The 13,451-nt window shown below is 38.8% G+C and overlaps 1 protein-coding gene and 1 long non-coding RNA gene across 5 annotated transcripts in view; one reads left to right on the forward strand and one right to left on the reverse strand.

Annotated features, from left to right (window-relative positions):
- Vps13D (vacuolar protein sorting 13D) overlaps positions 1-13,451 on the reverse strand; it is a 561,523-nt gene that overhangs the window by 439,936 nt on the left and 108,136 nt on the right. The window lies entirely within an intron of this gene.
- On the forward strand, positions 1,259-3,019 carry LOC149078260 (uncharacterized). The gene is made up of 3 exons (XR_016193921.1): positions 1,259-1,439; positions 1,963-2,047; positions 2,933-3,019. It is a non-coding gene; the product is annotated as an uncharacterized LOC149078260 (long non-coding RNA).

Below are 13,451 nucleotides of genomic sequence, written 5' to 3' on the forward strand. Positions count from 1 at the left end.
CAATCTGGGAATGTGCAGCGGGCCACTTGAGTGATTAGGAAATTTGTCTCGGACTGCTCAATTGCAGAATTCGCCGTGAGCCACTTGAGTGATCTGGAAATATGCTGCGAGTCATTTAAATGAGGTATGAATGTGCTGCGAGCCTCTTAATTTATTTGTAAGTGGGACACTTGAGGCAGGCCACATTTAGGCCACGGGTTGGGCACATGCACATGTATGCTTTAAAATAAAGGGCCGTTCAAGTATTATGTCAGCAAATTTTTAGCCATTTTTGACCCCTCCTTGTCAGAAAAAGTCAGCAAAACTCTGACACCCCCCCCCCCCCCCGTCAGCAAAATTTTGTCAGTGCTCTGTTCCCTTTCTCCTAACGCATATTGGTGGGATCAGAGACGCACTGGGAGGGGTGGAATCTGGTTTGGGAGCTCGTGGCCCCCACAGACGATCAAAAATTTATTTTTAATACAGAAAATATTTTTTAAAAGAATTAAAATTTCTTAAGAAAATACCTTTATATGTTATTATAATCAATTTCTGCCAATTTCAATGCTATTTGAAGGCTAAGAACTCAAAATTGCTCGAGAAATTCATTGCAACCCTACCTCTGAGCCCTTGGTAATCCTTGACCCGCGGTAAATATTTGGTCTGTGCGGCCCAAATATGGCCCTGGGGTTATGATGTGGCCTGTCCTTCTCAAACCTAATTTTGTAAAAATGAACCAAGTGGCACATTTACAGATCACTTAAGTGACCCGTCGCACAATTCCAGACCATTTAAGCGATCTGTGACACATTTAGAAATTCCTTGAGTGACATGTGACAGTTTTAAAGCATTGGTGCGGCCACCAGTGCGGTTCTACATCACTCAAGTTTTCCGCGGCACATTCCCAGATTACTTAAGTGATCCGCGGCATAATCACTTGTATGACGCGTGGCACAGGTCCAGAGCACTTAAGCGGCCTGCGGCACATTTCCATATCACTTGATCCGCTAAGTATTTAGAGGCCACTAAACTGGCTGTGTAGGAGACTCAATAGAGAGAATGTTAGTTCAGGTACCCACAAACTAGTGAAAAGTTTTATTCGTTTTTCGCGCAGCGAGTAAGACGTCATTAAGAATATTTAATATTTTTATAAAAGGTGGTTGATGACATCAAACACACACACACACCCCCCCCCCCCATCAAAAGTCAGCAAATCGGAAATCCCCCCTCGATGACGTAATACTTGAATAACCGGGGCTAACGAGAGAGAGAGGGCTACGGCACTCGAAAGTCACGTGACCAACTGGGTCCTACTTTTTTTCGTTGCTCGTTCGTGTTGCTGCTTGCTTTAGCTTGAGAGGAAGGCATTTTTTCAGTGCTTCGAATATGCGATCCAATAATCAAGCTTTATAATATTTTATCTTTGCCAATTTTAGCTTCTGAGAAACATCCAAATGCAGGTGAGTGTTAAATACTACCATCTTTGTTATTATTAATTTAACATATTTGTCTGTATAAAGTAAATCAAATTGTGTATGTTACCACGTGCGAAGCTGTTCGTATTTCTGGCATGGAAATTGCATGATTTAACTAATCAGTAGGGGTATTATTATACGAAATGATGAACAGCTTGACTAAAGTAACTAATAATTGTTATTCAAATCATCTAGAAAAGCGTTGATACACATGTATGGTGCAAATTTTTTGCCTATGATGAGAGTATAATGTAAATAAAATGCACGTATACACTCATATCACTTAAATAAAATTATGGCTATGGTTAGTATAATGCAAATAGAATTTTAAAAGATGAGTGGGTTTATCAATTTAAAATGTAATGGTATATTAAGGAAAGTAAAATCATTTCTTTTTATTAGCATTGTGTATAATTTTTTTATTATTGCATATTTCAAGAAACTAAAAAAAGCAATTTTTCTTTAAATTCAATATTGGCTAATAGGTTTTTATTTTTTCTGTTTATAGATAGATTGCACTGCCCAAGCGATGTATGTGGCAAGTTGGTGATCAACGATTTGTTCGCCAAGCGAGGAGCCTCACAGTAAAAAAAGTAAGCAATTTTCCTTCAAATTCAATATTGGATAAATTTTTTTTTCTTCTGTTTATCCGTATAAAGTCGATCCCGCTTATAATGTTTTCTTGCTTATAATGCTTAGTAAGAATTACTTAGTAAGAAGTACTAAGATTTCCCACATTCAAAGCATTTTCCCACTTACAATGTTTTTCAATGCCAAATTTTTTAAAAACCTTATAAGCGGGATCCACTGTATATATTACAATGCCCCAACAATGTTGTGTAGCAGGTTTGCAAATGTTATGAATTAGCAGTCTTCTCCCCGAAGCACCAAGGTGCTCAATGCTCATGTCTAATTTCATGCTCGCGAGCACTTCATCAACGCTTCAATTTAACGCCCTGTAAAAGTTACACTCAAGTATTATATTCATGCAGATTTCATTGATACACATTTGTGTAATCATTTATTAATGAACAGTAAAATAAGTTTGAATAGTTTTTGTAAGAACTTAGCCTACGTTTTATATGTTTATGCTTTGTTCATTTTGAAAGTGTTTGTATTTGTACTGTAGAGCGTGTTTCCCAACCTTTTTGATGTAGTGGACCCCTTAGTGAATGTCAAGACACACAACACAGACTCCTGTAGCGAAGGGCAAATTCCATGTTACCTTCCCGTGAAATCCAAAATATGTTTTTTTTAATAATTTATATATCAAAAAAATTGAAGTACTAAATTACAATTAAGCACTAAATGTGTTCTTTGTGTAATAATAGTAAATAATTGTCACAGTGCCCATGGGGACCCGTTGAAAAACACTGCTGATTTTGTTTCCTGCTGTGTGTTGTATCTTTTTTGACAATGTTTTAACATCTGTAACAAATCCTGGAGATTTCGCTTAATTAATTTTTAATGTTTTTTAGGGAACTTTCTGAAGGTTTGAATGCATCTGAGAACAGTTGTGTCTCGTCGGAAAGATATGCTGGTTTCTTCTATGTAGTTGTTCTCGCTGACGTCTGACGTGTTGCTGTATGTTTCTGATGAGCCTGTGATCGAGTGCGGGTTAAACAGCTGGAGTTACTATGACTCTCCTGTGGTCTCTTGATGCCTTGTCATGTGATTAGTGATGCACATGGATTGATTGACGAGATTCCCACTGGCCCTATCTTCGACTGGGGCATGGCAAGATGTTTTAGATTCGTTCCAGTGGTTCAAGTATTACGTTTCTAATTGGTCCCAGTGTTTCGAGTGGTGATTTCATTCTTGTGAGTGTCAAATCATGCACGTCAATTTCTTGATGTCATTATGGTGATCTGCAATTTTTGTGATACTGTTTTTTAAGATGACATTTTATTGTGAGTGAGTTGAAGGCCCTTTATTTCAAGTAAGTAATGTTTATTCCAGAAAGAAAGTGGGGTAGTTGACGTTTTCCTCTTCTGGAAAAGCTGCTGTATTTTTCGTCCATGTTTATAAACGTTAAAATATTATGCTATATTTTTGGTGTGCATTTTTCATTCAATAATTAAAAACAACTTAAAAGATTATTATTACTCTTATTTGGTTTTTGAGCTTATGAAGCAGAATCTGCAGTTTCAGTAGAGAATAATTTGGAATTCCCAAGCACACAGAACTGCTTTAAGATAGGTTTTCCGTTCAGCATTATTTAAGACTGGTTCTCAACCTTTTTTGTGACTTGCTTTTCTGTATATAATTTCTATGGTGGAGCCCTTTTTGCATATAATTTTTATGGCGGACTCCTGTAGACCTTTTTTATTTATCTATCAAATTTACTGATTTATTTTATTTTCCTCGAGTCGCTGCGGAGCCCTTAGAAATTGCACACGGAGCTCCAAGGTTTCCCCGGAGCACTGGTTGAGAATCACTGATTTAAGATATCAAGGTGGCAGTATGCTCCCACAAAAGTATTTTATTTCTAGAAAAATTTAGTTAGAAAAAACTTTCTTTCAAAAATTATATTTGATCAAACTCATGTTGTTTAGAAAAATTTTCAAAGTAGGTTGCAAAACAGCACACAATAAACAAAAATAAATATTCTCCATGTTCAAGACAAAAATGATAGGATTCAATCATTTTAAAATCTAGAAACCCACCCACCTGAGTGGGTTTATTTGGAGAGGGGGGGGGGTGAGGAAAATTGGAGCAACTGTGGTTGTTGCGAAATTGTTGTTTACATTTGTAATATTTGGTAGCTTCAACACTTTGGTGGTTTTTATTTCTTGCGAAACTTCAGCTTTGTAACAAATTATGCATTGAATTATTGAAAAATAAAAATTTTGTACACACCTGTCTGGTTTTTTTTCTCGTATTTCAGTATTTTTTCGCAGTGAATAAGCAGTTTACAAAATTTCTTTAATGGGCAAAAAGTTGTATTTTACTGCATAGAATTAAGCTATAGATCTTGAATCGCTAATGCAAATATATTTTACTTCAGTATGTGTTTGACCAATAGATTGTCATTTGAGGGTTATGAAAATGCATTGGAATATAATGCTTAGTGAACCTGATAAAATTTACTTGAAGGGTTCTTTTCCAGATATTTCTAGAGTTTATGAAGTGTATACGAGCTATTAAAAGCAGGTAAATCGGTGCAGTGTATTTTCAGCAGTTTGTTATTCCAATTTGTAAGGGTAAAAGTTTTTATTCTTCCAGTGTTTATCATTTTTCAAAAAACAAAGTCTTACTCACAGGTTTTTGCATAATATATTGCGTATATATATATATTAGACCAGTCGACTCAACCTTTGACATTGGGGGCCATGAGATTTGTATATAGTAATTGTCTAGTAAGAAGAAAATATATCCAATATTTGAGGGAAAATGACATTCAAATTTGTGTAGAAAGACTTGGAAGCTTAATATTTCGTTATATGAATGTTATATCATTCTTTCTCTTTAAACTCCTTTGGGCAGAACATATTTTGCAAACAGAATGCGTATTTATACGCTGCGAAAGATCGCAGGGAATGTTCTGCAAACTTGGAAGAACTTGGCTATTGCAGAGGATGTTTTGCAAGAAAGTCATGTTACGGGGGAACGGGAAAAAAGTTAGGACCCAGTTGGTCACGTGATCGTCGTTTCTGCTCGGAGTGCCATAGCCCTCTCTTTCTCGTTAGCCCCGTGAATAACCCCTAATAAAGATACCCGAAAGTTATTTTCTGAAGGTTAAAAAACAGGTGGTTTCCGTCTTTCCCCCCCCCCCCCCCCCACCTTCTTCCTGTAAAACCAGACGTGGCTCGGGCTCTGTCACCTAAAGCCGGGTTTTCCTAGAGGCAGGTTTTCTGTGCTGTGCGCAACGTGAATCGCCCAGCGCGACACGCCGTCCATTCACCAATTTTCTTACTACGTTTTCCTACAGAGCGCAATACGGCTCACGACAGCCCTTTACGTCGGGCGTGATTGGCGGACTGCTTCTGGAGGAGTTAAGCGTCGTGTATGCCGCGCGTTTCAGCGATCTTCTCTTTATTTTCGTGTTGTTCTATTTCCCTTCCCTTCAAAGCGCCAGGCTTGGAAAACACGTGATTACGTAACACATTTCTGCCGACGCGAAATGATCCAGTTCGGTTCACGCGGTGCAAAAAGCCTACTCCTAGGAAAACCCGGCTTCAGGGATGAACGCTCCTTACGGGATCCTAGAGAGAAACCTAGTCTCTCATGGAATTTCGTGTGTGGATGGATAGAGCCTGTTCTTCCCCTTCTTATTTACAGCAACCGATCTACTAAACAGATTCGCTTTCCCCACCGAACTTCAGTTTTTAGCACTTTGACTACGGCGGCGAAAAGATACGCTTGTCTCTCGTCGTCCCCTCTCCAGTGGAACTGAAATTTTTTTTATTTTCTTTTTTTTTAGTAGCGAATTGTGATGCGAATGAAACACGTCAAAAAGGGAGGGAAAGCAGTGACATTTTGGGGTTTCTCGGAATTTTCGTAGCGAGATTTTGGCTGTAAACAAAAGAGACAGAGGGATAAAGTAGGAATAGTAGGAGAGAATTGCGGTATAAAAGGACGATTGCGGCGAAAGTAAGTAAATAGGAGGAAATTTCTAAAAAATAGGAAAAGTAGGAAAAATAGGAGCGCTGCGAGGTCTGTAAGGAAATTTGCAATATGCAGCAACAATGATAAGCCATATGGAATTTCGGATGAGACCCGCAAAGTCTATATGAATTCTGTTCCAAAGATCATCTGGTTTTGGCCAATTTTGTAACATCGCTTTTGGACAAGCTTTCTCGTGTTGGCATTGGTTTGCAGTGTTTTCAATCTGTGGGTATCTGTCTGGTAGTTCAAGTGTTTTCAATCTGTTGCTTGATCCGTGGGAACCAGCAATATCTTTGAGCCATCTCTGCTTAATGTGAACCATTTCTCAATGTGAAGAGTCTTGAGAACTAAACGTTGCAAAATCTTATGTCTGAATAAACTGAATGTCTTCATGGAATGATTACATGAAGACATTTAGTTTGGAAAAGTGACAAGATACCTCGGTTGACAGAGTGAATTTTTCTTGAAAAGTATGGTTTTACATCTTCATTGTTCTCAGGCAAATGTTTCGGCCAACCATTATATGAGAATAATTGCCCAACATATTAGTCTCTGAGCAGTCATCACGGGAAGTTGCTTGTTGGGATGGAATATGGATACCAGAGGTTGGTGATCCACGAAGAGTTCAAATTTTCCACCAAACAAATACAGATGAAATTTCTTCAAACCATAAATAATGGATAAAGCTTCTTTTTCTATCTGACTGTAGGTTTTTTTGCACCCAATGTCTTGGAAGCAAAGGCCATTGGTTTTTCTGAACCATCAGAATATCTGTGAGAAATTACAGCACCTATGCCATAAGATGATGCATCACTTACCAGAATCAGTGGCAATTCTGAGTTGCAATGCACTAGTCTGGTAGCTTTAATATATTTTTTTCAATTTCTGGAACGCTTCATATTGTTCTTGCTTCCACTCGAACTTCACATTTTTTTCTTCACAGTTTGTTCAAAGGGCCTGTGAGCTGAGAAAAACCAAGAATGAACTTATTACAGTAGTTGATTTTTTCCAACGAATGAATGCAGTTCCTGGATATTTTTAGGCTTGGGCAAGTATTTCACTGCTGCAATATTAGAATCTGATGGCCTAATCACATCTGCACTAGTTATGTACTTCAAGTACTCAACTTCAAACCGGAATAATTTGCATTTTGGCTTGCTACAGGGGAGACCATTGCTTTCTAGACAATGGAAGAGTTCATCGAGAAGCTTTGCAGTGCTCCTCATCATTAGAAGCTGTGACAATGTCATCCAAGTAATTATCATAACCAGGAATACCAGCTATGAGCTGTTAAAGGAAGCACTGGAATATGGCTGGTACACTATCCACTCCAAAAGGAAGTCTGTCCCTCATACAATCCATAGGGTGTATTAACAACTAACAGTCTCTTTGACTCTTCCTCTAATTCGAGTTGAAGATAGGCATTAGAAAGATCCATCTTGGAAAATCTTTGCCTATTTTTTGAGTTTCTGGAATAATTCTTGGGTCTTGGAATAGGGTACTGATTTACATCAATTTGAGAGTTCACTGCCACTTTGTAGTCACCACAAATGCGAATAGAACCATTCGGTTTATTTACAACAACTATAGGAGCTGCCCACTGACTTGTAGTACATGGCTTCCAGATGACTACAGAAGTGATCAATTTCTGCTTTGACAGCGATCTCCTGAGAAAATGGAATGGGACATGCTTTGCAGAACTTCAGTAGAGCATTTGGCTTCAAAAAAAAACACTGGCCTAGTAAGAATTACACTTCCCAAGTTCATCTCAAAATACATTTTCATGCCTCTGGAAAACTTGTGCAGCTAATTTTTAATGCAGAATAGTAGTTGCCAGAGCAATTACTTATACTCGCTTTGGCAGTACATACATATGCTAAAATTGGAACGATACAGAGAGCAATTACTTGCTGAACAGAGTCATCAATGCGAAAATCAAACGCTTTGAACCAGTCTAATCTAAAAAAATGTTACATCCTTCCGCAGCATCCGTAACAAGAAGAGGAAGGTCCATGGTTTTACCCTTATATTTGACTGTGACCAGAATTTTTCCATTTAGTGGAACTTCAACACATCCATATCCTTACAGTTTTGTAGTTGATAGACTGCATGGTGGTGACCCAAGAGCTTTGCATCCACTGGTCCCAACTAAGGAACACGAAACACTAGTATCTACTTAACAGGTGTCACTTGGTTATTAACCATCAGCAGGCCTAGAAGTGAAAATTTGGGAAAAAAAGTAGGAAAAATAGGAACATCATTGACAAAAAATAGGAGGGGAAAAAATGGAATTCCCAAATTATTATGGCATTTAAAAATGTTGTAGCCATTGAGATTCACACTTTATATACTTCAATTATAGTATTATCTATGAATATTTTAAGAAACTCAAGTTCTAATGAATTTAAAAATCTTTCATTTCCACAGAATGTGCGGTATCAAAAACAATGTAAATGGCAAAACGAAAAAGAAATTAATCAAATTCCTACTGTTACTTGAAAAGTCCAACTATTGATCGTGATCCATTTTTCCCCTGTGCTTTTCAAAGAAAGAAAAAAAAACAGTCTAGGTGCCATAGAAATGTAACCCATGCATGCTCAACCAATTGCCCACGGGCATAATGTGGCCCCAGAGTCATCTGTTGTGACTCACAACTTCAAATCTTATTTTGTAAAAATGAACCAAGCAACACTTCTACATCGCTCACACCTTGTAAAAATCAAAGAAGCGGCACATTCACAAATAGGTGACCCGCGACACAGTTCCAGACCATTTAAACGATCCGTGGCACATTTAGAGATTCCTTGAGTGACATGTGGCACAATTTTAGAGCACTGGCGTGGCCACCAGTGCGGTTCTACATCACTCTAAGTTACCCGCGGAAAATTCTAAGATTACTTAAGTGATCCATGGAATAATTACGGATCACATGAGTGATGCGTGGCACAGTTCCGGAGCACTTGAGCGGCCCGGACCAGCATCTCCTAGAGATAGGCCTCAGCACTGTTTGCTATAAACGCGGCAAAGGTCCAGAGCACCTAGATCCGCTAAGTATTTAGAGATCATTAAGGTGGCTCTGTAGGGAACTCAATAGGGAGAATGTTAGTTCAAGTCCCCACAAACTAGCGAAAAGTATTTCTCGTTTTTGGCGCAACGAGTAAGATGGCATTAAGAATACTGTATTTCACATTTTTATAAAGGGTGGGTGATGAAGTAATCATCCTAACACCCCTCCCCCGTCATCAAAAATCAGCAAATCAGAAACCCCTCCCCCCACCATCATCATTGCTGACGTAATGCTTGAATGACACTGAGCATAGACACCCGAAAGTTATTTCCTGAATTTAGAAAGCGGCTAATTGGCTCGCCCCCCCCCCACCCTTGTAAAACCAGACATGGCTCACGATCTGTCCCGTAAAGCCGGGTTTTCCTAGGAGCAGGTTTTTTATGCCGCGTGCAACGTGAATCACCTAGCGCGACATGCCGTCCACTCACCAATACGAAAAGCAGTACTACAGCGCTTTACGTGGGGCACGATAGGCGGACTGCTTCTGGGGGAGTTAAATACGTTGTGTGCCGCGCATTCCACTGATCTTCTCTTCATTTTTGCTGTGTTCTCTTTCCTTTCCTTTGAAACAGGGGCATGCGGCCGATAGAGTAGCTGACTGCAAGGCCATATACTATAATATACTGATCTGATGCGCTACGCTCGGGAAACACAAATGTGTAGCGTGATTATGTAACACATTACAGCTGAAGCGAAATGATCCAGTTCGGTTCACGTGGCGCAAAACGCCTACTAGGAAAACCTAGCTTCGAACGCTCCTTACAAGATAAGGGGAGAGAAACCTATAGTCTCTTGTGTTTGGACAGAGCCTGTCCCTACTCTTCCCTTTTTTTGCCTTCTTATTTACGGCAACCGATCTCCCAAACAGGTTCGCTTTCTCCACTGGACTTCAGTTTTAGCACTTTGGCTATACGGCACGGGGGCAAAAAGATACTCTTGTCATCGCCCTAAAAAAAAATTCTTTTTTCTTTTTCAGTAGCGAGTTGTGAAGAAAATAAAACGATAAAGAAAAGAAAATAATAAGAAAGAAAAGTCAAAAAGGATGGAAAGCAGTGACATTTTGCGGTTTCTCGGAATTTTTGTAGTGAGATATTGGCTGTAAACAAAAGGAAGGGAGGGATAAAATAGGAATAGTAGGAGAGAATTGGAATAAAATAGGACAACTGCGACAAAAGTAGGAAAATAGGAGGGCATTTCTAAAAAATAGGAAAAGTAGGAAAAATAGGAGCACTGTGAGGTCTGCCATCAGTGAAATGAGTAGCTTGTTGTCTGTACAGTCCACGCAAGCATTCACAGTTTCTCCCACTTCCATATTCTGAAAAGATATATTAGCATGCTGATGTTTCTGATTTGGAGAATTTTTCTTTGGATTAGGTTTCTTTTTTGAATAATAAATGGAAGAAATATGACCTATTTTCTTGCAAAAAATTACAAGTGATCTCCTCACGAAATTTGTACTCAGATGTCAGGTATCTGCCGCCACAGCGAAAACAGGTATCAGGTACATCACTGGGTTTTTTCGAAGGCTGAATTTCACTTCTCTTGAAATTCTTCGATCGTGACTATGAATTTTTCATTTGTAGAATTTCACATGGCAGAAAATTAATGAAAGTTGATGGACAATTCAGATTCACTTTAAAGTCTGCGCTGTGTAGCTTCAAAACCTTCAGCAATTTTGAGGACATCAAGACTAGGATCGTATCCTGGAGAGCTGCAGAGCAAACTTGATCATGATGAGTATGAAGAACTATGGCATCATGAATTAGAGTCCATGAAAGATTGGGAACATCCATTTTGACTACATACGAATCTACAGTCCCTGGCAATTCCTCGCAAGTAAGTGACCCATTCCGTGTACATCTGGCTTGATTGCAAATGGCATCTGAGAAATTCACATCTAGCAGCAAGCACATGGGCTTTGGCTTTGAAATAAGAAGTAAGTTTCTGTTCAATATCTGTATATGAACGAGTTGCAACATTGGATTCCGAGAACAGGTTTTGAAGTAATTCAAAAGTTTTCAACATCAACCCATGATAAGAAATATACACGTTTCTACTGGTCTTCTGTGGGCTTCTAAGTGTTGATTCAAGCAGCACAAGTACATGGTTCACCGATCATGGATCCTATCAAAATGAAGAGATGCCTATCAAAAATGAAATTACCTTCGGCGATCAACCTTGGGAGCTGAACTGCCAACAGATTTTCCATCCATTGCTACTGTTGAAGTAGAACCTAATGAATATCTGCGGCACTAGGATTAGTTTTTGCCATCATTTGTGAAATGATACCAACAGTCTGTGTCATAACAGTCAGAAATAGTAATGTTAATGGTCCTTATTCTAGTCATTTTTATAGATTTTAAAGTTTTACCCTATTTGTTTCCTGGATCGATCGGCGGGATCATCCCATCATCAGTGTTGCCAATCGGCCACCATCTTTATTTTACATTGAAAGATTTTTTAACTTATTTTGTGCAATATTCTTCTCTCTCTCTGAAATATGTAAATTAGATACAAGTTCAGTACCATACCTTCAACTTTGTGATTGGTTCAATCAAGAGGCATTATGGGAATGCTCTCATGAATACCAGATGCTTGCTAATTCAGCTCGATTCCATAGATTCCTGCGTCTTCAAAACAGTTACTAATTCTAAGGCGTCTCGCCCTGTAGTGCCATATATATATACGCCAGGTGACTTCTCATTCAAAATAATTCAATAGCTGCAGAAAGACGTGCTTCAGCACCTCTCGTCAGCGATGTTTCTTTGATATTCAAAGGTCGTCACGATCTCATCAGACACATGGAGTGATCGGTAGCCAGACCGGCTGCCTCTGGGTCTTTCTCACCGTTCACCACCTGCTGTCTCCCACGCAGGTTGAACTGTGGTATCAGCAGATGCTTCAGGATGCAATACCATGCAAAACTCGTCTCCATCATGGTGCATCGAAGGTCGGTGATCAAAAGTGATATTCTGGACTGGATAATAGACGATCTGGATTAACACATGAATTTCTGGACAAAGTGGTGAGAGCGTTACTTTACTGTGTCAAATAATGTTAAGAGAGAGAAAGCTAACTGTGATAATCCTTTTGATAAAATTCTAAAAGGTAATTGAATAAATGTTATTGTTTACTGAATGTATAATGCCATTCATTGTTGTCATTGATTCAATGATCACACTGGATAAATAATTAATAAAGAATCTGGGATGTAACGACAGCCGGCCTGTAACAGGAGGGGCCTGCCAGTTAATGATGGGAAGTCCCGCAGATCGCTGGCGGGGGTTCTGCACAGGATCGTCAGCAAATTCAGAAAATAAATGTTAATGTGCAATATCAAATTGTGATAAATGTTTTGCAATATATTATACAAGAAAAATGTGCAATGTTTTTACCTTCATGCCGTCTGTGGGCCATGGACCACTTCACGATCAATAATTTCATGAGAATTTCAATGTGCAATAGGCCTATTGTTGCGGACCCTGGCCAGGTCCTCAATGTTTACCTTTAATATGTTGCCAACTTTCATACGTCAAAAGTTGAAAATAGTGTTTTATTCCGTATGATATGTAAATGAGTTTTACTGTTCAGTGTGTTAAGTTTTTACAGGCTATTGATTCTGCTGTTTGATTGGTTCTTGGAATATAGAAGTTTTTCCTTAAAAGCCACCACTGTGCTCAGAAAAAGGCAGATCTAAAAATACACACAAAGTTCAGCACTCAACAAGGCGTTGGAGTTGGCGTTGTTGGTCGTTGCAGTTCATTTCATTTCACCTGTGTTGTTTTCACTCTGCCTCGTTCTGGAAGCCATGAGTTGATATTTTAGCTGGGTGCCTTGGCGCTGTCCGATATGTTAATCACGCTCTTCATTTTCTAGTTAAAAATCTCTCTGCCCATGTTGAAGTCTCTATGAGATATTGGCTCTAGTCTATGATGGGATATTTGTCTGCTTCGTCATGAAGTAGCCACTTCATCTTCGGATGCTGTTCTTATGGAGCTTTCTTCCAGAAAGTTCACCTAGAGATCGGATGGATCAATCAAGAAGTGAACTGTTTGTTCTTGTGATAGTGACATCCTGAAGTGTGTAATCAACGGACCGATTGGGTGAGAACGTTTTTAATCTGTGATATATTAATGTTAAAACTGTAAAGAAAATTTATTCAGGCATGATGTGCGGTTTTAAAATGATTTTGCTGTAAATTCTAAAAATTAACTCTGCAATAAAAGTCTTAATTAAATGAAATAGTTTGTCATATCATTGTTGTCATCTGTCTGACGAAATTATATTGGGAAAGATAAAAATGGAATCTGGGATGTAACTAC

Source organism: Pholcus phalangioides, unplaced genomic scaffold, assembly GCF_987345545.1.
Source record: "Pholcus phalangioides strain wild (caught in Gottingen) unplaced genomic scaffold, Ppha-v1.0 ptg000014l_1, whole genome shotgun sequence".
In the NCBI taxonomy this organism is placed as follows: domain Eukaryota; kingdom Metazoa; phylum Arthropoda; class Arachnida; order Araneae; family Pholcidae; genus Pholcus; species Pholcus phalangioides.